Source organism: Piliocolobus tephrosceles, chromosome 18 (genome assembly GCF_002776525.5).
Source record: "Piliocolobus tephrosceles isolate RC106 chromosome 18, ASM277652v3, whole genome shotgun sequence".
Classification (NCBI taxonomy): Eukaryota; Metazoa; Chordata; class Mammalia; order Primates; family Cercopithecidae; genus Piliocolobus; species Piliocolobus tephrosceles.
Genome location: NC_045451.1, coordinates 43,022,382 through 43,047,265, shown reverse-complemented (window position 1 = coordinate 43,047,265; position 24,884 = coordinate 43,022,382). Strand labels below are relative to the sequence as shown.

Sequence of the window (24,884 nt, the reverse complement as noted above, 5' to 3'; positions counted from 1 at the left end):
TGATTTGTATACACTCAATAATTCAAGGTGTTTGCTTATCTTTCCTTGTCAGATGCTGCTCATTCCAAGTCTATGTTACCATCTAATTAGCCATTTTTTTTTTTTTTTTACTTTGCTTTTTCACATGAGGCTTTCTTTTTTATTTCATGAATTTAATTTGCAACCTGTCTTGCTGTCATCAAATGTCACACTTATTTCATTTGTTAATATGTTTATTAGTTTTTATTCATATTCTTGATATAGCTTCCCCCCTTTTTGATTCACCCTCAATGTAATAATCAGTTTGATTTTGTTTTCTAAAATATAAATGAAACATCATACTAAAAACATCATTCCTCAACTTCACTTACCAAAATCACGTGACACGTATTTTTGCCTCTGAATTCTTTCTCTGGCTTATTTTCATCAGTTTTTCTGGCATTTAGTGCTCTTTATAGAATCCTAAGTGCTTGTTTTTTCACTGTTTGAGGTCTGCTACCAGTTTTTATATGTGAAAATACTAGAGCTGCTTATCAATATTCCTAGCTCTTCTCTTTCTGTGCCATCAAAGGGTTGGTCCCTTCCTAAATCTTTGGGCTTGGCATCACCCTCTGATTCTCCTTAACCAATGAACTGTAAGCAGAGATGGTGGAAATATTTTATCACGTGTATAACACTCTCCTGCATGATACCCTTCTCTGCCTCTATGCCATGAATGCAATGTAAAACTGAGCTACTACGTGGAGGATAACTGTCCTACAGAGAGCAGGATTTGCAGGAAACCTTGGGTGAGTGAAAAATAAGCCTTTGCTGTTTTAAGCCTTTGAAATTTGTATGTTGTTCTTTTTTTTTTTTTTTTTGAGACAGGGTCTCATTCTTTCGCCCAGGCTAGAGTGCTATGGCATGATCTTGGCTCACTGCACCCTCTATCTCCTGGGTTCAAGCAGTTCTCCCATCTCAGCCTCCTGAGTAGCTGGGACTACAGGCGTGCACCACCACACCTGGCTAATTTTTATATTTCTAGTAGAGATGGGATTCTGCCATGTTGCCCAGGCTGGTCTCAAACTCCTGACCTCAGGTGATCCACCTGCCTCAGACTCCCAAAGTGCTGCGATTACAGGTGTGAGCCACTGCCCCAGGCCGTGTGTTGTTTCTTATCTCAGCATAGCCTAGCATAGGTTAGCCTAGCATAACCTAATTAATATTCTATATTTATATTCTGTAAAAGTATTTATTCAGTGGTAATCTATCTGTCATAAAAATTATGTGCCCAACATTGTGCAACGCCACAGGAAAGTATAAGAGAAACTCTGCCATCCATGAGGCTTTAACATCCCCAGGAAGACAAAAGAATTATAGGGTAAGTCAGATGAGTGCATGACTAAAGAATTAACTTTGGGGTATGGTTTCTAAGTACTACAGGAGCATGAAGAAGGTAAAAATTCCAAGTGGGATAAAATGGACCAGCAGAGAGTAGGAAAGAAGGCATTCCAAGAGACGGAAAAGGGAACGCTTAAACAAATAAGAAAATAGGTAAGATAACGTGGTGGGGGAGAAGAATTATCAGTGAGAACAGATGAAAAAGAGACTCCACTGAACAGGTAAAGGCTTTTAGCCTGATCATCATTGTTCTCTATTTCTTTCATGTAGACAACTTTTTTCCTCAAGTAAGCTGTGAATAGTTACAGATCAAGAAATAGGCTTTCTTCATTTCATCACTATCAGTACTCCTTCTGTTTCCAAAATGGTTCTGAATCTATAGGGCCAGTCATTCTGAAATCTGAACTCAAAAGAGCCCAGAGATCTTACAAGTATTAAAAGGGCGGATCTAAGCCCTATATACAAAAAGTTTATCAGACCTGCCTTCTGCCTCCTAGAAACTTAAAGTCTAAGCAGAAAACCGTGCACACAAATGTCATTCATTTGTGTGAAAAGTCATTTACCAAATGTGAATTGTGTTTTTGGATCCTCACTAGTAAGTAACTAAGCCTACCACCCAACTTTCCAGGGAGGCATTCCACCTTCCACCCTGCCTGCTGAGTGCTGCTGCCTTCCCAGCTATGCCTTCTGAGAGCTTAGGAGCTGATATAACACCTCCTTAGTTTGGATTCTTCACTTTTGAAATCTAAGACTGTTTTCTCTACAACCTGGTGACCTTTTTGACATCAGCAACATTAGAACACAGAAAACAATTAACTAAAAATCTACCATAGTTATAACATTGGCAGTCTTAGATGACTTTGCGAATTTCTTACTTTACCTTAAAACTTGCCTTCAGAACTATAGAAAATGTGCTTTCATTTTCATGTTGTATAGCATTAAAATTGTATACACAATTGTTAAGACCAGCTCATTCAGCCCTTACAAAAATGAAAAATCAGGGAAATTTCAGCACATAGATAGGCCTCATAACTGGTCACTGAGAGTAGCAGGTGTTATGTCTTCTAGTCTCTTCCATGTATATTTTTAAAGAATCATAACCAGGCTGGGCACGGTGCCTCATGACTGTAATCACAGCACTGTGGGAGGCTGAGGCGGGTCAATCACCTGAGATCAGGTATTTGAGAGCAGCCTGGCCAACATGGCAAAACCCCTCTTCTACTAAAAATACAAAAATCAACCAGGCTTGGTGATACATGCCTGTAATCCCAGCTACTCAAGAGGCTGAGGCAGGAGAATCACTTGAACCTGGGAGGCGTAGGTTGCAGTGAGCCGAGATCCCACCACTGCACTCCAGCCTGGGTGATAGAGTGGGACTCCATCTCAAAAAAAAAAAAAAAAAAAAAAAAAGAACATAACCAGATTCCATTCAAGGTATATAGCGTTTGTTCCCGTCTCATTCATCCTGCTCTTATTTTATATATTCCACATCTATTTTAGAATAATTAACAATTTTCGAGAAAATTTGCTTTCTCTTTCAGAAACAGTCTCATTATAGTCTTTAAAATAAATGCTGGAATGTGATTGGGGGCTGTAAGTGGCACCTAAGTTCCCATTCTTCCTTAAGTACATCTCTCCTAAGGGCCACCATGATTTAATCTGATGGTCCCACTGAGTGGAAATGATTGACTCCTCACAGTCTTTTGTCTATTTCTCACTTTAATTATTCCTCACCTCCACATACACACCTCCTGTGCATGTGTTTAAACTTACATATACTAGAAAGAAAATAAGCCATCTTTGATCTCTACTTAGGCTGTCTTTAATTGGAGTAATGTTTTCACCAGTTCAGAATTTAGGGCCTCAAAATCCACTGGAAGGCCTTTGTTTTGCAAGATGCTTTTGACCAGCTGGACACAGGCTCACCAATTGATCCAAACCAATGACCCAAGTCCCCAGTGCTCCATCTATTAGACCTGCATAATCATCCAGCTTAGCTGTGCATTGTCCATTTTAATTAAGGGTGTGCTACACCCATTAGAGAAAGTTTATGAGCCAGAGACTGAACTTATTTGTGCATGTTCCAATCCCACAAGTGGAGCTTTAGCACCTCCAAAAGAGTAAGAATAATAATAAAAATAACAATAATAATAATGAAGGCTGTGTCTCCTTGAATACCAACCTCCTGCTAAGTGCCCTTTCTCTGTTTGAATTTCTTGCTAATTCAATGCCATTAAAATAGAATCTCTTAAAAGACTCTGTTCTGTCAAACACAAAAAAGAGAGATATATAGAGTGTGGGAATTAATTATCACTGCTCTATATCTCCAAATGTGAGTTTTTCTGAGTAATAACTGCCCAAGTTTGTCTTCAAAAGGCATTTTAATAGTGCTAATACGAGTAAATATTGCTCATTTTGATACTGATGTGCCTTTTTAATGGTTCCCATGGTTTCTAAAAGTCATTTCTTATCGTTTTACTGTAGAAAGAATCTTACTTTAATTATGTCATAATTGTTTGGAAGCCATAGAATCTTAATTAATGCCAATGGCTTCAAGGCACAAACCAAATGTAGAGTTTATATTCATGTTTGTTTCTTCATCTCTTTCTCCCCGAGAAGACGCTCCCCATGAGCTTTTTCAAACTACCTTCATAGATGTTTTTAAAAGATTCTGGTGATGTCATTCCTTTATTTTTCTAAGTCAGATTTTCTCAGCATCACCTCAGAATTTAAAGGTTAATATGAAATCAACATTCACTCTTCACAGGGAAACCTTTATCTCCAGAAAACAGTTGTTCACTCTCCTGGTAAAAACAGAAACCTCTGATTGCTCCTTAGAATGAATGGGATGAACTCCAAATGTCTTCCCTCAGAATCCCAGAACTGCCGCCAGCCAGCCGGGCTTTCTCCTCCTGGAAAACCACCTCCAGCAGAGACACCCCCAATTTGTTCTACTGATTCTTTCCTACCAACACGGCTGCACACTTTCCTCCTTCTACCAGAGTCCTAGCATGGCCCATTCCCAGTCCCAGAACCTCTCTTGTCACATCATCCCATGCAAGTACAGAGAACTATACTCCATTCCCTTGGCCACAGAAGTCAGAGATTGACTTCATTTACATTCATGGCTCTTTTATCTCTTAAAATAACTTTACAGAAAAGACCACGTCCTAAGAGCCTTTGGTTTTTTTCATGGTATTTTGCATAAGGCCTTGCTTGAAGCAGATATTCCTTAAATATTGATTTAGTGATTGCCTATGGACTTTCTCCTACGGATCTAGGAAGGTTTCAAAGCTATACCCAGAAAATAAATATATCCTTGTTTTGTACTAAAGAATCCGCATAGGAGTTCATTCTTCTAGAAGCAGAGAGCAAGAAGTGACTTCGAGAGAGTATATTTTATTACATTTAATAGAAAAAGGAAGGTTATGCCCAGAAAATTTAATTATATTTTTTAGGGTCTCACAACTAGTGGGTAGTAGAGCTGTAACTAGGTCACAGGTTTCCTGACTCAAAGTGCTAAAGTTTCCCCCTATAATTTACACAAGTGTCGGCCGGGCGCGGTGGCTCAATCCTGTAATCCCAGTACTTTGGGAGGCCGAGACGGGCGGATCACGAGGTCAGGAGATGGAGATCATCCTGGCTAACACGGTGAAACCCCGTCTCTACTAAAAAAGAAATACAAAAAACTAGCCGGGCGCGGTGGGGGGCGCCTGTAGTCCCAGCTACTCGGGAGGCTGAGGCAGGAGAATGGCGTGAACCCGGGAGGCGGAGCTTGCAGTGAGCTGAGATCCGGCCACTGCACTCCAGCCCGGACACTCCGTCTCAAAAAAAAAAAAAAAAAAAAAAAAAAAAAAAAAAATTTACACAAGTGTCACATCAATCCTTTTCATTTAGTTATTCCAGCAATCCATCTGATTGTTTTAGTCAACTCCCCATTATGCATGCTAGCTGGTAAGCACCAGATAGCTATATGGAAACCATTGCTAATCTAACATCCCATTTTCTCTTTAGTTTCAATCTTCTACACAAACTGAGATTCAAATCACACCAGGTCATTTATCCGAATTGATTTGCAAAAGACTTTAGGTTTTGACTGAAATGGAGAGGGTATTTGTGCATGAGTCCCTGGGGAGTAAGGTAGGGGAGGCAGTAAAAAGGCAGAAAAGAAGAGAAAGCACCAGAGACAGCAGCCTGATCTCTGCCCTTAGTTCAGTTACATGACCTGATGCCCAAGTGCAGTTAGTAAAGTTACTGATTTCAAACGAGGAAACAGCAGTCCTATAGAGGTCAAGATGAGAAATGTTGATGAAGTGTGGTTGAGAGGGGTGATATCCTCATTCTCTTAGAAAACAGCCTAGATGGAAAACTATACAGTTGAGTGGCTTTGGAAATGGCAGGAGATCCTACCACCCCAGATGTGGCACTGTCTTGGTTGGTCATGGGAGTGACAGCAAGGCTAAGGCCCCCTCAAATGTTCTTCACACAGAAGACGTGAGTCAGTGAAGTAGAATAAGAGAGACAGGAAGAACATGGCAGACGACATACAGTGCAGCCACAGACTGAGAAGATCAGACCATTGACATATCCTGGTGAGAACACAGATGTAACTCAGGAGACATCTTCAGGGGATTGGAGTTGGGGAGATTTCTGGTATACCTTTTCTGATGACTTCTGTCTATCCACAGATTTGAAATTAGTATTACACATTATAATTAATGTCCCAAAAGAGACTGAAGGGTCCTACCAGACTCCAGATGCAAAGCTGCAGAAGTGCTCAGGGATTTCTCTTTAGTGCACCCAATTTACCCCGGTCTTCACTGTAGCAGAGTTAACCATTACCTCCATATGCCTCCAGAAGATATGTCAGCCTAACCCTCTGCAGATGGGCAGCAATGCCCGAACAATGAAGAATCCTGAAGTTCTAAAGAGTTCTTTTATCTTCACGCCACCAGCTTCAACCACGGTATTGCCATCCTGGAATAAATCTTTCTTTTAAAATGAATTAAAGATTTGGAAAATAAGAAGACCGCAATCATAATATAGCATGATATAGCAAAAATAGAGCAATTTGCTATATCATGATGTAGCAAAATTGCTATAATCAACCTAAGTAACGGCCTAGGATCGCTGCTGAAAATTGCTGGTACACAGGATAGCTTTTCAAACAAAGTAGCATCTGAATCAACTTTGGAAAGCAGGTATATGGGAATTATTATGAGCGCATTGCTGGACTGTTATCTTTCCTCATGTTTACCATCCATTATCTGCCTTTGTTCTGGTTCATGCTAGTCTTTTTATAATTCTTTTTTAAAAATACAAAATCAATACAACTTTAATTACAAAAAGCCCGTGGTGCCTCTTGAAAAACAGGACCAACAAAAAAGGACATTTTGAAAAGGGGCCAGTGATCTAAGAAGCGTGACCTCAGGCCATCCTATTTCTAAGGGGGGATGTTGTTGATCTGTTGGTCCCATTATAATGATTTACACATCCATATCTGGCACCTTTTGTTCTCCAGCAGGCTTTGTGTATGGTAAACGGAGAACTGCATACCAACCAGGGGTTTGACATTTACAGTGCTTTGTAGCATAAGATAGAGTCACATCTGGGCAAACATTGTCCCTGGTGGTTAGCGGCTCATATCATCTGTGAGTAGTCTGGCTGCCAAAATGATGAGCACTCATTAGAAATGTCCCATTTACTCCCAGAGCCAAATAAAAGCACAAACTAATCTGAAACGAACATTCACAGAGTATGTATATGCGTGCGTTCAATTTATGCTCTGGCTTATTCCAGAGGCATCCTGCAGCTTGTTTCTCCTTTGAATATTGTCTATATCAATGGCCTGAATCAATGTGAGCATAACAATGTAGAAAATCTAATTCTTGATCGTGTGCCTTAGCCTGAGCTTAAGGCCATCATACAAAACAGCTAGATGAAACTCTTTGGCTGATACTTAATGTGGAGATGCTGTTAAAAACTTTGCCAATCTCTACTAAAAATACAAAAATTAGCCAGGTGAGGTGGAGCATGCCTGTAATCCCAGCTACTTGGGAGGCTGACGCAGGAGAGTCACTTGAACCCGGAAGGAAGAGGTTGCAGTGAGCCGAGATCAGGTCACTGCACTCCAACCTGGGAAACAGACCAAGGCTTCCTTTTCAAAAAACAAAAACAAAAACAAACAAACAAAAAAACTTTATTCACTACCTGACACAGCATCAGGTTTATAAAGACCCCTGGAGAGATTATTTCTGAAAATGAGAAATAAGTAGGCTGTCCCTGAGCAACTGGCCATTATTGTTTATTTGTTTATCTGTGTTATATCTATTGTAAACCAAGTGCCTGACCAAGAATTCATATTTAAGTCTGCTGTTAGAAAGATGACGCATAATAACCTATCTAGAGCATTGCAGAGAACCTCATAGCAAACACTTGTATGTATCAATCTCACCCTTGAATTCATCTTATTTTCTACCATGACTTTCTGTCCTCCTAATTTTTCATTATTTATGCATTTATTTTTCAGAATTGTGAGTAATTTTTTAGTCACTTTAAATCTTTTTTTAGAACAAGGTAGATATAAATACCTAAAACAAAGTAAAGTAAAATGAAATGAGATGAAACTGGTTTCTGATCTCAAGGTGCCCACAAATTACTTGCAGAGACTGTGTAAATTTAGAGAAGGATAAAGATATAAGGAGGGCTGTACCATGTGCCAATATATTTTAGACATTTAAAGCAGTAGTACCTGAGAGGATGGGAGATTAACCTGGGTTGTAGAACTCAGGTGAAATTGATAGTTGGAATGGAATTCTCTTCTAAATACTTAATCTCAAGTCAGTTTTATGGTACTGAGTGGGACATAAACATCTAGGCATGAAACTACATATGATATAAATAAGTAAGGGAATATGTGCTTAGCTAGGCAGATTAGAGAAGTTAAAGGTCTTAAAAATCAAAAATTTCAGCCAGGTGCAGTGGCTCAGGCCTGTAATCCCAGCACTTTGGGAGGCCAAGGTGGGCAGATCACTTGAGGTCAGGAGTTCAAGACCAGCCTGGTCAACATGGTGAAATCCCGTCTCTACTAAAAACATAAAAATTAGCTGGGCATGGTAGTGCATGCCTGTAGTCCCAACTACTCCAGAGGTTGAGGTAGGAGAATTCCTTGAACCTGGGAGGTGGAGGTTACAGTGAGCTGAGATTGCACCACTGCACTCCAGTTTGGGCTACAGAGCAAGACTCTGTTTCAAAAAAAAAAAAAAAAAAAATCAAACTTTATTTTGTCATTTTCATGGTACTATGGTTTGAATGCTTCTTCCCCTCCAAAATAATGTTGAAAGTTAATTCCGAATGCAACAGTATTGGAAAGTGTTGCCTTTGGAAAGTGATGAGTCATGAGAGCTCTTTCCTTATGAATGGGATTAGATGCCATTCTAAAAGGGATTGCCAGAGGTAGTTTGTCTTTTTTATCCTGCTTTCTGTATTTCTCCCCTTTAGAGGACAAAATGTTCAAGGTGCCATCTTGGAAACAGAGACCAAACCCTCACTAGACAACCAAATGCACTGGCAACTTGATTTTGGACTTCCCAGCCTATAGAGCTATGTGAAATAAATTTATGTTCTTTGTAAATTACCCAATCTGTGGTATTTTGTCATGACAACACAAAGCAGACTAAGACATATGGTCTTCAATTAGATCTTCTTTGGCTTATTTTAGACACAGTTTCGCACACTTGTTTTTGTTTTCTCAGTTCACAATAGATTAGAAGCAATAAAAACTCTGACAATATGAAATGACAACCAAATCACAGTAGAGAAGAAAAAGGGTAAAAATACAGACAGAACTCCTGACTATGGATAACAAGCTAAAGCTCTCCCTGTGAGCTCTCCCTGTGACAATTCAGCAACCCAGAAAGCAGCAATACTCTCGTGTCAATACACAATCTTGCAATAAATGGGTTTACATGCTATTAAATCTATTTGGGTTAAGAAATAGGCCATATGCACTATATTGAAGAACATAGATGAAATAGTTAGTAAATCGCTCTAAGCAAATGAACAATAGCCCTCATTCTGATTCCACAAGTACTTCTGCAAAACAATGTTCAAGCATCACCAATATGGAGATGCCATCCTTAATGTTATTATCATTATTGCAAAAATTTTTCCAGTGCCACTGTTCCACAGTTGTACCCCCAGTGTCCCATGGCAACATCATTAAAATGGTACTTTCGGCTTCTGACTTTTCCAATTTTATAATCCTACATTCATTGTCTCAATTCTCAGTCGATGGGCACCAAACAAGAACTAGGATTTAAGACATCAACTCGCCTCATTCTTCCAGTACTGACTCATTATTTTTGAATCAAGCCTTCTTTTTTATGAAAAGTTTATTTTCTTTATACTGTTAGTCTCCAGTTGTCCACACTGAGTACGTTTCTACAGATAAACAAAGTCATAAGAATTGGCCATTGGATTTAATAACTTAGTGGTGGCCTTGACACTGAACCAATGGGGATGACTATTGGTTCAAAAGAGCATGAAAGGGTATGTGCATAAAAGATACAAACACATAAATATAGACAATGTTTTGAGATGTTTTGCCACAAAGGGAGAAGAGAAATGAGACAGTAGCTGGAGTGAAATGTGGGTTAATGGAAGATTGCTTCTTGTTCCTGTTGTTTGTTTGTTTCCTTTTAAGATAATAACATATCTTGAGACTGATGGAGATGATCCAGTAGCAAGAAGTAAATTGGCAGTATAGGAATGAAGCCTTTGAATAGGAAAAAAATGATCAAATGACAAGGGGGAGAGTAAAAGACAAAGCTATAGAAACATGTGGGCAAGGACAAACTGGGTTAAACGTCTACACATAAAAGTGGCATCCTGTGCAAAGTTCTCCTCTCGTCTTTACAGGGCTCTCACCTACATGGGAGACTCGAGTGATCACAAAACAGGAGTAGGGATGGTAATCAGACCCTACACATCTTGGGATTCCAGTTGACACAACTTTATCAGCTTAATTTTATTAGTACCAAAGTCTATTTTCAAAGTCTATTTCTGAAAAAGAGAGAGAGAAAAAAAGAGTTTGAAGAAATAGAGCAAGTGGGAATGTTAGAATGAGAAGGCAAAGGAGATTAATGGGCTCATTTTCTCCTGTTTTGTAAATACAGTTTGAAATCCTACCAAAACAACTCTGAATGAAAATAAACCAGAGCACTGGAAATTCACACTGGCAATTCAGTTGTCAGTTCAAGAAGAGTCCTCTGGCATTAACAATAAGAGTCCCAGCACTAACATACAGAAAGAAATAAAGAGAGAAAAAAGAGAGAAAAGGGAGAGAAGAGACGAGAATAAGACAGGAAGAAAAACATAGGAAGGGAAAACTAGACAGAAAGAAATAGGGAGAGAGAAGAGCAAGTATAAACAGCCAAGAGGGAAAATAAAGAGGTTTTCAGCTGTAAATTGTTATCATTCCTTTGTCCACACAAATGCCAATCATAGTAGTAGTATGTTCTTAGATTAAAATCCGGTAACAGCACAGCCTCACTAGACAGTGCAGTGCTTTGGTCTGGTGTCCTGCTCCCCAGATATAATCCCTACACAAAATAAGGACAAATGAAAAATGCTGGTAATTTTTAATGGAGGTTGCCTTGGAGTTTGGCTCAGAGACAATGGCCTGTGGTTGCATTTGATTATAACTCATCTCCATGGGGGCAGAAATAGCTGTTGTAAATGTCTGAGAAATTATGAGCTTCTTTAGCAAGACAAACTCTGTGATTATAATGATACTTGGCATTTGCACATTTTATAACCTTTCTCATCCGAAAATCATGGAGCTGTGTTTGTATTATAACCAGATTCTTGTGTGTTGCTTTAGGGTATATATCAGTGAGTTCAGTGAGTGTTCCTTTTCTTTCTTCTTTTTTCTCTCTCTCTCTTTTTTTTTTTTTTTTTGTTGGGGGGAGGGCAGGAAGTGATTTGGAATATTGCCATCAGGATTGAGAAAGGCAGCCTTTCAGAATTTGATGAAATGTGTGAGATCAAAACTCACAAGGCCGCCTTAAGTAACAGGGTAGGTAGTGGCTATGTGTTAATTCTCCAGGAGAACACAGACTATCATTTGAAAGTTAGCCTAAATGTAACGCAGGAGTCCAAAACTTTTCCCATTCTCTGAAAATAGAGCCATCTCTACTTCTTAGCAATATTCAATATGGCATGACTTTAAAAACAGGAAGAGGCTCCCTATTTGGAAAATATCCTCTCCCTAACTGCTAGAGATTCACACTTTAGCCACTAAGTCAAGATAAAGTCCCTAAAGGCCCTATTCATGTGTGTTAGTAATTTAAACTATCACCATCCATTAAGACAGCATGACTTAGTCTACGGAATTAGCTCTAACCACTTTATAAGAAACTGAGAAGATAGAGGGCATGGAACAGATTTCAAATTTCTTTTTTTTGTGTCGTGCTAGGGAGAGAAATGCCCAAAACATGTCTGGGTGAGTGTGGAAGCCAAAAAAAACTATGCAGGATCTCAACACCAGAGGAAGAGATCATGCAAACAGAAAGTAGAAGGATGCTATAAACCGTGTTACTAAGTCAGGTGACACCCACGTTATATTGAATAGTTTGATTGCATTTCTCTGTACATTTTCTACTGAGAACAAAACAAACAAAGAGAAAAATTCAGCACTGTGTGTGGCATAAAGCAGCATTGGAAATATCAGTGTCTCCCTTTATCCAGACCTTTGGCTCCCCCTACTCCCCACCATTGACTGAATTTTGGCCACTTTTACCAGTTGGTGTCAGAACCCTTCCAGCTCTTTGGTCTCTATGCCTGTGTCGGTTTCTGATCCCAGAACCTAGGGTTGCCAGGTAACTTACAGAACACCAAACTAAATTTCAATTTCAGATAAATGAAGTATATATATACATACACACACACGCATATGCATATGTGTGTAGATATATGTACATATGTGTGTATGTGTGGTATACATGTGCTTCATGCTTCATGTAATATTTGCAACATACTTATATGAAAATTATTTGCTTTTTATATGAAACCCAAATGTAACTGATGGCCTATATTTTTAGTTGCTAAATCTGACAATTCTACCAAAGATACATCTCAGTAGAATAAATCAGATGACAGAACTGTTCTGTCTACAAGTAAAAAATTCACCATTGGCCTGTATTTTGAATTGTGCCCAGCTGATGATCTCTGATCTTTCTTATGCCAGACTCAATAATCATAGCTGCCTCCTGTTCCTACCTTCTACTATCCCAGAGCAGCCCACCCTGCAGGTGCAGAGACCTTTTGGCCTCTCCATCAGGGATACAGCCAATTCTTCATTCTGGATTGACTGAACTGGCCCTATGCAGTTGCCAACGAAACAGGGCAAAGAATACAAATGAGTGGAAAAGAACAGGCTAGGAGCTTCTAGAAATCTCAATTTGTTTCATCAGATATTTGAAGACAATTAATCTCCTTAACTCAGAACGTTGTTAGAATGGCAAAGCTCTTTGCAAATTCTAATGAGAAACAAAATAAGATTCCGTGACTGTTACCGTTATAAAATAAATATTGACAACTTATGTAGTGGAGAAGGAAGTTGAAAGAAAAGTTTGATAGGTGGTCACTCATTTACAGTACAGTTTAGCCCCTAGACCCTAAAAACCCTGAAAGCTATTTTTTTCTTCCTAGTCATTCAGCCTTCATCTCCCCTTGAGAATGACCCAGGTTACCTTGTCTCAGGGTAAAGCTGGGTTTTGGCAATCAGTAAATGTCTTTGCTATTGAAAATTGCTGTAGCAGCTGCATTTCAGGCACCTGCTCAGTGAGCAGGTTCCCGGTCAAGTTCAAAAAAGGAGCCATACCTTCATTTGCGGGATGCTGTGTTGAAGTCAGACTTCAGAGGCATGGTTTGTGCAGCCTCCTGGGATTTAGCTGGGCTTGAATCGCCTGTGACCTCTGTGCCCTTACAACATCACAGAAAACACCATCATGGTGCTCACTAATTGGTCACCTTGATGTCAGTCACAGCACGGAGATCAAGGACAGAGCCGGTCCCGGAAAGTGAACTACACACACTCTCGGAGGTGGTCTCTACAGGTCGGGCTAGCATCCTGCTGAGAGCACAGTGCCAGGGAACCTTACCCCAGGACTACTTGAAACATGGCTGTGCTGCTCATGAACAAAGGACAGGTGGCCCCATGAGTGACCCCTTCCTGACCACCCACAAAGTCCAAATTGTCAGCCTTTCACACCTATTATGCTGCCATTATCTGAGGAAAACACTAAGTGCTATGCTCCGAATCTAACACACAAAGCAGGCTCTTGAAATTAGTTTCTGCTTATTGGTTTTAAAAATTATCAAGATTATTTTATTTTTAAGGCAGCAAATCCATCATGAATTGTTGGAGTGTAACGTGCAGAGTGCATTTGAGAAGCTCACTTTAATACTAATCACAATTTTGTTAGAATTCAAGTGCCATGTGCTTTTGTGAATAACATATAGTCGTAGGAAGAATGGGAAGAAATGTAAGGCACAAGTCTTTCTATTATTTCCCTTGGATTGAAAAAAAATATGTGGGTTACTATTCTCTCCCTTTGAAACCAGGCATTTCAGATGGTAGGAATCTCTGCACTTAAGTAGAAATTCTAGAATTCTAATCAAGAAAAAAAAGGAAGTGAAAGGAAGGAAGGAAAAAAGGAAGAGAATGAGGGAGACAGCTAGGGAGGAAGGAAAGAAGAAATGAAACAAGAGAAAGAAAGAACCACAGCAGAAAGTACAGTTTGTTAAAAGTACTTTATTCTGTAGTTCAATTTATCAAATAAAATATTTGTTTCAATAATATGAGATCTTTCCTTAAGTGTATGGATCATACTGATAATCTTCTACACCAGAAACATGTATTTATCTGTCTTCAACAGGGGATCAGTGCTGCTGCAGAAGCTGAGGACAAATATTAGAACAGAGGAGGCGCCTTGGTCTAGATTAATGATCTAGACATCCACAATCATCATGAGAAACTACCTAGAACTCATGAGGATAGAATCCATTGAAAACAGCAAGGACCAAATTCCTGGATGCTTGGCCATATAAATGAGGAAGTGTGAGTTCCTTACACAGACAGGAGATGAGTTCACAGTTTTGCCTTAAAACTGTCTTTTAAGGCAAAAGCAGTTTAACGTCTTCTCAGTAACTTAATTAAGGCAAAATCTTTTGGGACTTTAAAAGGTATAGGATGATTCCCCTTCAGGAGGTTTCATGTGCTAGGAGTAGATAAGAACCAGATAGAGGAGTGGGGCAGCCACTCAGTGAACAGGTCCAGCTGGAGTCAGTAGAAGACCTAGCCTGTCAGATAGCATTGGGAGAGCTGAGCAATTGATCCCCAGCAGGAATTGTGGCACCGTGTAAACATATTACTGATTCATGAGATAACAGTGACATTTCAAGGAAGATTCTTCTCTATGGCAAACTTGAAGAAAATAGGATCAGGCATCAGACTATGGTGCTCAGTAAAGCAAAATAAATAAAAATAACATGTAATGTAAGAACTAGGAGAAGGAATCGAGTCAGTTATCAGCATTTTAAAGGACCAGACTAAATGGAAGCCTTAACTTTTTACCTCTGCTTTCTTCATCTTCCCCTTACAGTGGCCAATTATCAAAACTCAGGGAGTCATCCTAACAAAATTAACAAGACTGAGGCAGAAATAGCAAACCAGTAGTTTGCCCCTGCCTTTGCCAACTCAGGACTGAGGCAATGAGTCAGGGACAGTTTACATTAATCTGCATACTAGTTAATAAAAACTGGGCTGGAAGCAAGAGGACCGGGGAAGTTTCCCTCTCCAGATCTGGGATATGAAACAAACTGTGATGATTCTAGTTAGCCGAGCTGGTTTGCTTAGCTTGTTTAACTAGCTTTTTAAGTACCTTTCTATCTAGCATTCTGTCATAACAAATTTAAGAAGAGGCCTGGGAGAGGGGAATAAAGAGACACTTAATAAATTGTTTTGCAGTATGAAAAGAGACCTGGAGTTTCAGCCTTAATAAAAGCTTAGGTAACATCTTAGTATTGTGGGAATGAAATAAAGGGGCCTGAGGGCTAAGTCCTTGTTTCTCATGCAAGAGGACTATTGAGGGTTCATCTTCTCAAATGTGAACTCCGCTGGGTAATCAGTCATCCCCATGGTAACCCAGCAACTTTTAATTGTCTTTAATTAAGGGGCCACAGAGGCAATCAGCTAAATTTCTAGCACATTAATAAGGGAAGCATGAAGTGCAAAATGGCTGCCAGAGGTAGATGGTGCTCGCATAAACCAGGACTCCTGGAGGAATTTCTAAGGGGAAATGTGATAGATGGTGCAACCTTGAATTTCCTCCTCAGATTCAGGAGGGGAAAAATTAGTAATATTCAATAATATCCAAGAGAAAAAATATGAGAAATAAGTAAAAGAGCAAATAGGATCATCTTAGCTAAATTAATAAAACACATGGGATGTAATATGCATGTGGAATTTTTAAAAGATTTAAAAACCCAAAAAGAAGACAAAGTGAGCAAGTTAAATGAAGCTGAGGAGGAAGACCTGTGACTTCACCAAAAGCCTGATACTATACTGCAGAGCAAAGCAAAAAATTGTGACTGTTTAGTTCATCTTAAAACTTGCCTGTTTCACTTAACTTTCCCTCGCCATTACAATTCATATTAATCATTTTTAAAATGTACTATTAAGAAAGAAAAATAAAATTCTAAGCCCCCAAACCCACTGAACAGACCCTCTCTTGGCCAGGGAGACCCCAGAGAAACTTGAAAACCAAGTTTCTGGCTATGAAGGGATAAGAGGTCAGACATGCCTCCCTTCTCTCCACCTTTTTTTTTTTTTTTTTTTTTTTTATTCAGGATCTTGCTCTGTCCCCTAGAATGGAGCGGTGCATTCATGGATCACTATAGCCTCCATTTCCTGGGCTCAAGCTATCCTCCCATCTCAGCTTCCTGAGTAGCTGGAACTGTAGGCATGCGCCATCATACCCAGCCAATTTTTTATTGTTAGTACAGACAAAGTCTCACCATTTTGCCCAGGCTGATATTGAACTCCTGGGCTGAAGTGATCCTCCAACCTTGGACTCCCAAACTGCTGGGATTACAGGAGTGAGCCACCGCCCCAGGCCAGATGCACCCTATTATACCTCCTCCCTCCCTAATTGCCTTTAGGCTTTTTTCCCTAAGGGCTAAACAGAAACCAACCCTTTGGAAACACCAGCTCCACTGCTGGTATTACCCAGCCTCCTGAGGCTGCCCTTCCCTTTTTGCAGTTTTGATACTAACTGACCAACATTGCTTCCTGGTAAGAGACCATCTGCCACAGGATGGTTCTGGCCAGTCTATGGAAGATGTGCAGTGAGGGTTTTCATGTCCTGTGCTTCACCTTTTGACACCAGAGGGCTGAAAACTCCACCCTGGGTTCTAGGTTACACAGTCATTTTTTGTACATGGGAGCCCGGAGGGTATGAAGCACATTTCTCCTTTTATAAATATTCATGACTCCTCCTATAGTTTATTGAATATGTATAATCAGCCACCCCACTTAGCATAAATTCCTGTTAACACCCTTTACCTCTCACTTTAGTTTCTGTTTCGGATTTCTGACTGGAGGCTATGCTTCCCAGCCTGTCAGAATGGCCACCTTGCAGGCTGTAAGCGTTTATGAGAAATAAAGCTCTCCTTTCCAAATGTCTGAACCTCACCATTCTTCAGCTGACAGAAGTCAGAATTTACTGACTTCACTTTTTTCCCCCCTAATTATATATGATCATATATTCAGGGGGGATGGTGGCAGACTAATTGAGACAATTTAAGAAGTGGCTTTATATATATTTTTCCATGCTTGGTTACCTCCACATCCCTGTGATTCATTACACAGCATATGCTTGATACCTGCTTTTATAGTTAAACAAACCAGGCACTAAAGTGCAGCTTAGGTTCTGCTGCCCAAAGTAGCAAAGCTGAGCCTAGAACCAAATTCATTGTTCTTTCATGTTGACATGTGGAAAGAGAGAGGCCAGCTGCATGCTCTCAGCCCTTCTGAACCTGCTATAAGTACTCAACAAATATTTTGGCCTGATTCAGAAAGAGAAAATTCAAATTAAAGACTACAGTTTTGAAATGGAGGCCAAAAAAAGAAAAAAAAGAAAATATTTTTACTAAGTTTGTAAAAATATAAATATTTACTTTAGGTTTATTTCTTTACACTCACAGTCTTATTAAACAATCTTAAGTCATATTGTTTAGAATTATATCCAATTGTTTCCCAGGATACTATGAGAGAAACTAGTAAGAAAAGACTTTCAGGAATAAGGGTCTGAATGAGTAATTGGCAGGGAATGGACTGCTCTAATTCTTTACAAAGAGATTGTTCCCAGCCTTGTTTTCACACTCCTTCTCACCAGTGATAAGGCTTGCTTGCATTAGAAGCTGATGCCTACTATAGTTTGTTGCTTTTATTTATGCTATTCAAGCAATTCACATAAATCTTAAATCAGCTACTGGGGCAAATTTAGGTTCTTTAACACAAAGAAAGATGTAAGACAGACCTTGTGTTCAGGGAGTTTATAGATTAGTTGGGAGGTAAAGCCCAACCTGAAAAGAACACTAAGAAAGTGGAGAAGCCTATGCAACAGATTTTACAGTTTGTGTTTTTAGATGTAGCTGGCACTGATGAAGCCGATTGGCAATTTTTATGTGCTGACTTTTCAAGCATTATCTCATTTTATCTTTATAATAATCCAAGGATGTAGGTATTGTTATCATTCATGTTGTATTAGATAAAGATCACGTTCACTCTCTGCCCAAGAGTTTCTCTTCTTTTGCTCAGTAATAGCAGAGTTCTTACACAGCTGCAAAACCCATTGGGTAGGATTCGACCTTTCTCTTCCATGTCCCGCCTGAGCCCCCACCTCTCAGTCCTCATCTCCTACCACTCTTCCCTTTACTCACCGCACTCTGGATACATTTTTCTCCTCAGTGTTCCCATGGGGGGCTTTGGAGCTTCCAGGACTCACCCACATTCCAGTGCTTCGAGTCCTTCAGTTCTCTACTTTAATCTTATCAGGAAGGCCTTTGGTAATTTCCCTAAATGAAACTGCAGACCCCACCCTAACAGCGAATTCTCTCACCTAACTTTTCTTTTCTCCATAAATTTCCCATGTTGGAATATGTTTGTGTGTTAATTTATTTGTTAACACTCTTCCCTGACTAGCAGGTGGTATGTTTTGTCCCCGGATGTATTCCCAGTACCTAGAGTAGAACCTAGCACAAACCAAGGCTCAATACATACTTGGAGAATAATATGAATAGGGTCAGTAAGGCTTTAGGAGCTTAGGCAATTACCCCAGTCACAGCCTCACGACGAAAATGGGACAGGAGCCCATCTTCTAGTACTACCTATCTGGATGGTCTTCAAGGAAGCAAGAGCATCTTAGGCTATGACAATGAAAACAGAACTTCTCATAATAACACTTAAAGTCTTTGAGTTCTGTCTTCAAATTGTAATTCTGCCAAATGTGAAAGAAGGTATGTAAAATTATTGACAGTGGGTTCACATTTTGATTATTATTAATCTCTAAATAAATCAATTTATCCACAATTCCATATGTGCTTAATGCATACAGACAGCATTCCAAAATTTCCTTTTCTTCTTTCTTCATAGAAATAGGTATAAAATTATCGATTGACAGATAAGTAAAGAGAGAGAGAGATAAAATCTTTCAACTGTACTATTGCTGATTTCTTCACCTCTAAATTCAAGTACCTTCACTTTGTGCCTCTTTCCAGTACTCTCAAAAAAGTAATGCACCTTACAGGTAAATATCCCATTAAACCTATGAACAACAAAACTATTCCCTCAGATCTTTGCTATACCCTTAGGAATCCAATAAGATATATTCACCTTAAGTTATTACTATTTTACACTTCTAGATTTTTGCATTTAGAGAGTTCTGAAAATATGGTAGTAATGGTTAAATTTACAGTACTGTTTTAGGTAAAAGAAGAGATCTGCAACCTTCATATTATATTATTTGGTTGGTCTGAATTTTTTACCTAAACATAAAGCTGGCTCTAGCCTGGCAGGAAAATAAATGCGAAAAGAAAAGGAGAAAATGAGTTGTATGGCTTAAAGAAAAGTATTTTTCTGCATTACTTTTCTTCCCCTTTCTTGTACTTCACCATTCCATCAAGAGAGGAATAGTCTTTCCTCTATGAGGAATAACCTGTCTTTCATGCACTGAAAAATGTCATTTTTCATTTCTCCCTGGAATAATTTGAAAAATTTTCAAGTTGTATGGGATGCACAGACCTCTGTCACTTCCAGGTGGCTTGAAGCTAAACAAGAAAAAAATAGAGTATTCCTCACAATCACAGAGACTATTGCTTGGGTTTGTGGCAAAATATAATACAAATTTATAATAATGGCAATGGTAATTGTCCTGTGTAGTCAGCACTCTCTGTTTCCTTATAGGTTTTTATGTTTAATTCCTGTTTATATAGAAAAAATTTCTAGAAAAATGTCTTCAAAACAGTATGTATAAGTATAAAATATTGAAGTCCACCTTTTTTGTTCCTTTAACTTCCTCTCCCAAGTTAATTAAATTGAAATGGGGATTCTGCTGTTTGCTGCTTTAAAAAATAGCCAATTGAAATTTAATTGGTATCTTTTTTCTTTAGTATTCATGCCCTGAAGCTAAATTAATGATCAGTTGTAAGCACTTCAGCTAAAGACTATTATGACTTTTGAAGGAAATTAAACCTAGAACCATATAGTGGATAAAATAACTACCAAGATAAGAATGACAACTGTACTATAAATAACAAAGGGTTAACACGTATGTCTGTGTTTTCTTTATCTTTTAAGAAAATTTTTAACAACTACAGAGAGACAAAAGTCCCAAGTGTATTCTAGGACCAGTAGCTGTTGTAAATCAAATTAATTACTTTTGCCCAAAACTGTCCTCAGTGGAGGATATTTGGCCACTGGACTGTTAATACGTCTTTACTTAATCACTGTCCTATAATGCCATCCCCCTGATAGAAGAAATGAACTGGAGCAATAGCAATCTATTCACCTTTCCTAAAGTCCTCACGAAACCTTGATTTACAGGGTGAAAGTGTTATGTATTGTTCAGCTAAAAACTGTCTACCCCTCAGAAGCCTCTCTTTTTTGGGAGGAGAATAAAACCCACAGAAGACAATGACCTTTATATCTGCCTTTTACTTGCAGCTTTATCTCCACTCTCAGTACCTCGTGAATTTTTCTCCTTTGATTGGATTTTAAAACATCTTTAATATACATTATATCCATCAAGATGAAACCCACCCATTGTCCCATATAACTAATATTTAAAGTTTTTTGAACAAACATAGAAATGGATGCTCCCTGGTCTTAAAACTTGAAACTTACATTTGTTTCCTGAGTTTTTTTCCCAGCAAACCAACCCACAGGCAAGGAACTGAAACTCTTGAGATCACTGCAACCAACCAGACACTAGACTCCTCATCTATCATGACTGCTTCCATATTTCTCCTTAATTCCTGTTTTCCTGCCTTCCTCGCTATATAAACACCCCAATTTCAGTCGGTCAGGGAGACAGATTTGAGACTATCTCTCGTTCTCTTCTACTGCAGCATCCAATGAAAGCCTTCTTCCCTGGAAATACTAATTGTCTCAGAGATTGGCTTTCTGTGCGTTAAACAGCAGAACCTAGACAGAACCCCTGGTATTTTGGTAACAGGCTTTTGACATTTCCACCTCTTTGATCCAGAAGAATTCATCATCTTAATGGTTTACCATATCATTTACCACACCACACCAGTTTAGTCCAGCTCAAAAAAGGCATAACTGTTCAAAGACAAGGTTACATGGAAGGCAGTGCACCGACTGAAGGAAATCTGCCTATTATGACTTCTTGGTGCAATCACTTCAGTCTTCAGATAGACATGGCCATCATTTCCAAGGTAACTAGAGAATGCCAGGAGAGGGTCCAGACAAAAAGATTAAGCATGAACTTATTTACTACCGACACTTGAGTTTAAATTACATTTTATTTATTTTTAAGTGAACAGTCTTAATTTTCTTCTTAAGGAATGTTGAAGTTAACATAATAATAATAATAATAATAATATTAATAATAATAATAAACCTTCTCTGAATAAAAACCAATTCATTGTGGGGTTGACTAAGACATAATTTTTAATAAAAGAAGTACCCCGTATCTGAATAGAAAATATTTCATCCCTCATGCTCGCATATACACCTAAGATCTGTGGATGTTGAAATAGCGTTTATCAAGCTCCATTCACTAGAGTCAGCACTGCTCTCTGCCCTCTGTACTTTCTAGATGAACTGAGGAGTTGTTGTCCAAGCGCTGCTATTTCAGGAGGAAAATTCTCCCTTGCAGATATCTTCTGCAGAGCAGGTTTTGTAAGACAGCTCAATAGGTGTGGTAAGGAATGGAGTCCTGAGCATCTCTGAGAGTGTGTAGGGAGAGGAATAAACTTTTATGGTTTCACTGCCTTGCTGGAGAATGCTGTAATTGATTCTTAGGGCATAGATTTGGGTCCCTTAAATATTGGACTCAATCTATGAGTTCTAATTTCCCTTTTAGTAAGAAGACTATGGCTAATAATAATAAATTGCAGGACCAGGGCATGTTAAAGAATGATCTCCCCCCATGTCATTAAATGTAACATTTCAAAGTTCATGAAAATTGCTTCATAGGGATTCTTAAGATGGAGCTTCGTCTTAGGTGTTAGGTTCATTGCTTGTCTTTCTCTCTGTCCGAATGGGTTAATGTCTGGAACACGGGTGATGAAGCAAAGGAAAACTCTTTTGCTTAACAATATACAATTTAAAACCCTAGCAATTGTTTTTGGTCAGTTTCTTGCAATCTGCAAGGTAATTTTTTTCAATTTATTTGGAATTAGTCAAGTGCACTGTTGAAAAGGCAGAGTGAATTGATGCTAAATAGTTTTTGGAAGATGTAATTGTCTGATGATTTGTAAATAGCCAAGCTTATCAAAAAAGTAATTTAAATGTTCTGCTGACAATTTTGTTCAGTTTGCTATACTCCGTAAACTGGGGAATCCAATTTTTTGCCCTCATTAGCATGAGAATTCTCTTTGCTTGACTAAATAATTTGAGGGCCTAAGGATGTCCAGAGTTTTGGAATCTGAACTTTTAATGATTCTTACCCAACATAAACATCATTCATAGGATGATAATGCCACAGTGCTTTTTAATAACAAAGTTCAATGCATTTTGCAATGGCTGGAATGTGTCCCACAAATAAATACCCTATGGGTGTCTATCTTGGGAGAAAGTGGGACAATGTCAAGTCTGCCTCCATTTTCCCATATTCCTCTTTGCCATTCTGCTTATGCTTTTTAACATGAACACTCTAAACTCCAAACTCCATCTGATAATCCATTGTTCATCAGATGAAGGAACTCTAAAAAACTGATTCCTATAAGCATATTATGGACTGGATCATATTAACTAATCGTTTCCTTCATAATAGTAGTAAAATAATTAAAAATAATTATTTACAAAATATTTGCTAAGTACTTTAAATACAGACATTTTTAAAATTTATTTATTTATTTATTTTTAAGATAAAGTCTTGCTCTTGTCGCCCAGGCTGGAGTACAGTGGCACCATCTTGGCTCAATGCAACCTCTGCCTCCCGGATAGAAGCAATTCTCCTGCCTCAGCCTCCCAAGTAGCTGGGATTACAGGTGCCTGCCACCACTCCTAGCTAATTTTTGTACTTTTAGTAGAGACAAGGTTTCGCCATGTTGGCCAGGCTGGTCTCGAACTCCCAACGTCAGGTGATCCTCCCACCTTGGCCTCCCAAAGTGCTGGGATTACAGAGTGTGAGCCACCGCATCAGGCCTATATAAATACTTTTTTCCCCCAACTCCACACCAACTTTGGTGTTTTATCCCTAAATACCTAACACTTTCTAGAGATTTGGTAAATGAAGCAACTAAGACTTAACAGTTTATTTTCCATGGTTATACTTCTAATAAGTCAACAAGCTGAGACCCTAAACCTATACCTTGTCTGACCTCAGATGTTAACTACTATGCAAGATTGCCTCTAAAAACAAATAACAAAATCGGACAAATGATGGGTACATCTTTAGTCTCTGGAATGGAAACATCTTGGACAAATCTTAAAAAGTATGAATATAAAACTTTTATAGGCAAAGCCTAATTTCATACCCACTTTTGGTTCCAGTATTATTTTAAGTGAGGCTTAGGGATAATAATCTATTTGGAAAGAGAGTTTGGAGCTGCAATTGCTTATCACTTTACACAGTTTTAAAAAAATACTAGACCAAAAAAAGCTGAAAGTAGGGAGACTGATGGAGTTTATGAACTCACTGAAGACTCCTGTTCATTCACACAAAATACCCTTTCTACACTAGTGATTATTAGGTGAGAGAAAAGGCCATAATTTTGCTGCCAAACATCTTCAAATCAGGTCTATACAAATATGGGATAGACTGTTTCCTTCTCCCAAAAGTGTATCTTCTGAAGCTTCTTGGAGAAGGTGCTTATTAAGGATAACATGGGCAGGGTACAGTGGCCTATAATATCAGAACTTTGGGAGGTTGAGGCAGACAGACCACATGAGGCCAGGAGTTCAAGACAAGCCTGACCAACATGGTGAAACCCTGTCTCTACCAAAAATATTTAATACAAAAATTAGCTGGGCGTAGGGGTGTGCACCTGTAATCCCAACTACTGGGGAGGCTAAGGCACAAGAATCACTTCCACCCGGGAGGCAGAGGTTGCAGTGAGCAAAGATCATGCCACTGCACTCCAGCCTGGGCAACAGAGCAAGACTGTCTCAAAAACAAACAAACAAATAAATAAATAAATAAAATTTTTAAAAACAAAAATCATAAAAAAGGATAAGATAATAGTTTTGTAATATGCAGGAGTATCTGGAAGGGATAACCATTACCCCAGCATTTGCATTAACATCTGAATCTAGGTCTGGTATTATTTTAATCTCCTAGCAGAGTCATGGATCATAGGACTTGTCCCAGACATCAATAAAAAAAAGGAATGGGGTGACCACAGGCCAGGGCTTCTTGCAAAGAGCAGACCTCACAAAGCACTATGACAGAGGTTTTCAGAGAAGCCTGGTAGTGTTACCGGCAGGTCTTTGTTCTTAGAACTCCCAAGATGGGACAGGCTGCTCCCAAGATGGTGGTAAGCCTTTTGATCTTTGACCTGGGGTTCTTGGCCTCACGGATTCCAAGGAATGGAATCTTGGGCCATGCAGTGAGTGTTATAGCTCTAACAGAAGTCGTGGGTCCCGGAAGAGAACTGTGGAACCCAGCGACTAGTATTCAGCTCCATTAGGAAGAACTCCGGCACTTAGCCACCCAGGAACAATGGCAAGCCTCTAGCCCAATAGGGAGCAGCAATGGGCAGCGCCTCGCTGG

The 24,884-nt window shown here is 39.1% G+C and overlaps 1 long non-coding RNA gene across 1 annotated transcript in view; it reads right to left on the bottom strand.

The window, feature by feature from the left end:
• Positions 1-14,160: 14,160 nt before the first annotated feature.
• Positions 14,161-24,884, bottom strand: part of LOC113225013 — a 198,952-nt gene continuing 188,228 nt past the window's right edge. Inside the window, exon 2 of the long non-coding RNA XR_003309629.1 lies at positions 14,161-14,313. This is a non-coding gene — a long non-coding RNA (uncharacterized LOC113225013). The remainder of the gene's footprint in view (positions 14,314-24,884) is intronic.